A 4,764-nucleotide genomic window follows, 5' to 3' on the forward strand; every position below is an offset into this window, starting at 1 on the left:
CAACTTGGAATACGTGTCTCATGACCTTGGTCTTATATTTTTTACATGAATTATTAACCGTGGTTGTTACATATGATCACCCATGCTTAATATAAGCCATAAAAAATATTCAACAAGAAATTAAAATGCAAATTTAACCTAAATGCAACTAATCTATCATGAGAATATCATATAATGTTAGTTCTAATGAGAAAATGAGCATGCAGTGCATCCTACCGTGATATGCATATAATAACATGTAAAGTGCCTTCAAGGTAGTACTCTTTAAGGAGTTTGCCATTTATAAGACGAGGAATAGAGTCCTCATCAAGAGTCTCTAGATAGTAAGAGTTGATGCCTCTTATATCAGCTACCATGAATTGACCTATCCACAAGTTATCTCATTTCTTATGCATGTTAGGGTTCTCCCTCCTTAAAATGTAGAATCAACTTTATTAATGAATTGGACAGCTCACTGGTGAGGAGTTCCACCTGGAGACTGCCTCTAACAGAACACTCTATATGAAATCATCTTACAATTGAAATTATATATAGTGTTCGCACATTTAGGGAAGTTAGAACAATTGCGTAAGAAGTAGGAACTAATTTCTAATCTAAGGCTCAAGTGAACCGAATCTCTCTAGATTTACATATTCTCCATTATCTTCAACACTCTCCCCTAATGGAGAAAGGGGTTCACAAGTTTCCTAACATTTCCCTTTAAACAATTCAAACTTGATTCTTCTAAGAGGCTTAGTAAATATATTAGCTACATTATCACATGAATTATAGTGTTCAACACATATTTCCTTTGATTGCACCTTTTCCCTGAAAAAATGAAATTGTGTATCTATGTGCTTGGTGTTTTTATGGAACAACGAATTATAAGTGCATGATCCCTGTATCTAGCTGGAAATTGTATCTGCCTACTTGATCTTCTGAGTAGTGGAGTGGCTTCAAACTTGTTCTGATATCCCCTCTGTGGACTAGTTTCAAACCTGATTTGATCATCCACTTTTTCTTTCTCCTGTTGCTATTGTTGTTGTTCACCTGCCCCTGTTTCATCACCTTCTTCTAAGAGTAAAGGCACATGCCATTCTTCAACACTATGCACAAGGTTCCCATCATCTACATGTTCATGGAATACCACATCTCTACTTGCAAACACGTTGTGAGTTGAAGGATTAAACAACTTATAAGCCTTAAACTCACTGCAGTATCCAACAAAAGTACACTTAATAGCTTTTGAATCTAACTTCTTCCTATCTTCTTTCAGGACACGAGAAAAATACTTACATCCAAAGACTCTAAGATGATTTACTGCAGGCTTGAAGCCAAACAATGTTTTTGTTGGAAATAATACTGAGAGGGGGGGTGAATCAGTATTATCAAGTTCTTTTAATAAATCTTCCTTATTTATTCTTTGAATTATTTTTGCATTTCAGTACCATAAAATAATGAGCATGAACAAAGAAAACAGATAGTCACACCAAAGAACACAAGATGTAAGGTGGAAACCCAATGTGGGTGAAAACCACCTGCTGCAATATGTCTCTATCTTCTTTCAAATTAGAAACTCCTTTTACAATGGTTTTGTACTGGTGCAGTCCTTTACCAGTACATAGGCTGCAACCTGCAGAGAGCTACAACTCTCTCTCGTTTTCCAGTCTCTCCTGGAAGGGAGCTACAACCCCCTACTTCTTTTCTTTCAAGGACCACTTTTCATAAATTTTCAAACTGGATCCAAGAACATCAAAAACCCATCAACTACACTTGCATCATCAATCTCTGATTTCACCAAAGCCAACCCGCATACAGATCTGCAAATATTTCCTTATAACTTTGCAGTTGTTACATCAGACATACCCAGATCATAACATGTGTAAAATAAAACATGCATCAATAATTCAGACCCAGATTATTAGATTTATAGATCAAGCGTATGCCACATATCACAGATCAAAATCATATAGAGATACCACTATTCCAGCCTTAAGATTTTGACCCATCAATAGAACTTATCCTTCTCCTTACGCTCAGGTTCCTTCTTCATTCAGATCCAGATCTGCACCAAAACCCAATCACAATATTCCAGATCTAGCACTTTATCAGATATTTGATAATTCAGAAGATGCTTTGCCAAATGATCTCCTTCCTCTTTTATAGTCTTAGGCCTTTCACAATACCACGGGCCAAAACCATAGGATCAAAAAAGTGTTGGACTAATACCATGAACCAACCATGAAGGTATGTGAGATCAACACTTTTGGATGCAATACCACGGGCCAAAACCATAGGATCAAAAACTGAGGACTAACTACCATGGACCAAAGGTAAGTTCTCCAACATATACGCGCTTTTCCTCATAGGTTCAAATACCAAGGACTAACTACCATGGACCAAAGGTAAGTTCTCCAACATATACGCGCTTTTCCTCATAGGTCCAAATACCAAGGACTAACTACCATGGACCAAAGGTAAGTTCTCCAACATATACCCGCTTTTCCTTGCATGAAAGTGCGTGAATTTTTCTCTACATGAAATAAACTTTTCTCTGCATAAAAGTGCGTGAACTTTTCTCTACATGAAATAAACTTTTCTCTGCATATAAGTGCGTGAACTTTTCTCTACACTATAATTTATTATCTGAGATGAGTGGGTTGCCATCAAGTACAACATATGTATCATAATGCCAACAATCTCCCCCTTTGGACTTGATGGCAAAAACAACCAAGCACTTTCCCCCTTTGACATCAAGGGCAAAGGGTTATGCTCCCCCTAAGAACATGCTCCCCCTGACTATAAACCAGATCTGCAAAGAAGAACCATAATCCATGACCATGAAAGAGATAGAGACGTATTGCAGCAATATTCAGACCAGCATCCATGATCTCCTACTGTACTTCCTCCATAATGCCAACAATGCATGATATGCTCCCTCTGAACCTGTGCCATTCGATCTTTGACCAATCCGCAACCTTGCACATGTACGCATATACTTCAGATGAACCTTGCGTACAACCAACAATCAGAAGAGATTCAACAACAAGATGATGCATCAACAACCCCCAGCTTTTGCCTGAGGTATTCAAAGGTCTCCCTAGGCAATGGTTTGGTGAGTATATCAGCAACCTGTTCCTTAGAAGGAACATACTCCAACTTGACCTTTTGTTCAAGCACTTGTTCCCGGAGAAAGTGATACTTGATTGGTATGTGCTTGGTTTTTGAATGCATGACTGGGTTCTTTGAAATGTTGATTGCACTTGTATTATCACATAAGATGGAGATGGGTGGTGTACAAGTGATTTGAAAATCCTGCAAGGTCTGCATCATCCAAAGGAGTTGAGTGCAACAAGATGCAGCAACGACATATTCTGCTTCAGCTGTAGACAAGGCAATCGAACTCTGTTTCTTGCTGAACCAAGATACTAATCTGGAACCCATAAAGAATGCACCACCACTTGTGCTTTTCCTGTCATCCACGCTTCCGGCCCAATCTGCATCTGTATAAGCATGAAGTGTGAGATCTGTATCTCTAGGATACCATAAGCCATAGTTTTGAGTCCCTTGAAGATATTTGAAGATTCTCTTTACTGCCTGAAGATGAGTTTCCTTTGGATTTGCCTGAAATCTTCCAACTATTCCCACTGCATGCATGATGTCTGGTCGGGTACCTGTCAAATAAAGTAGACTTCCAATCATAGATCTGTAAGTTGGTTGATGCACTGCTGCTGATTCATCATTTGCACTGAGGCTACATCCTGTGACCATGGGTGTACATACTGGTTTTTCTTCTTCCATACCATATTTCTTCAAAATCTGCTTGAGATACTTGGTTTGAGACAAGAAGATCCCTCCTTCATTTTGTTGGATTTGCAAACCAAGAAAATATGTCAGTTCTCCCAGCAAGGACATTTCGAATTCTTTCTGCATCACCAAGGCAAAGCTTTGACTCATAGCTTCTTCATTGCTGCCAAAGATAATGTCATCTACATACACAACAAGTATCAGCAATTTGTCATTTTCAACTTTTATATAAAGATTGCTGTCTACTGATCCTTTTGAAAAACCTTGTTGATGAAGATATTTGTCCAAACGATAGTACCAAGCCCTTAGAGCTTGTTTGAGGCCATAGAGAGCCTTTTTCAATCTGCATACAAGATTTGGATCATTTCCAAGAATGAAACCGTCTGGCTGCTCAATGTATACTTCTTCTTCCAAGTCTCCATTCAGAAAGGCTGATTTCACGTCCATTTGAAATACTTTGAAGTTTTGAAAGCTTGAGAGAGCAAGGAACATTCGGATGGCCTCAAGTCTTGCAACAGGAGCAAAAGTTTCTTCAAAATCTATTCCTTCTTGCTGCGCATACCCTTTACAAACAAGTCTGGCCTTGTTTCTAATTACTTCTCCATTTTCATTCAATTTATTTTTGAAGACCCATTTTGTTCCTATAACATTCTTATCCTTTGGTCTAGGAACCAGCTCCCAAGTGTTGTTCTTTTCGATCTGCTCAAGTTCTTCATCCATTGCTTTGACCCAACATTCATCTTTGCATGCCTCTTTCACATTTTGTGGTTCAGTGGAAGAGAGTAATGCCAAATAGCTTGAAGCTTCTGCAATTGTTCTTCTTGTTTGTACACCTGCTTCTTTCTGTCCCAAAATCTGAGATTCTGGATGATTCTTCTGAACATATCTGGATGGAGTCTTCTCTTCTATCCTTATCTGCTCCTCTGGTTCTTCTTGAGGTTCTTCTTCTTCATCATTCTGTCTTTGAGGATGGCCTTC

This window comes from Pinus tabuliformis, chromosome 9, assembly GCF_031772625.1.
Source record: "Pinus tabuliformis cultivar Carrire ecotype Pingquan chromosome 9, CPIR1, whole genome shotgun sequence".
Lineage (NCBI taxonomy): Eukaryota > Viridiplantae > Streptophyta > Pinopsida > Pinales > Pinaceae > Pinus > Pinus tabuliformis.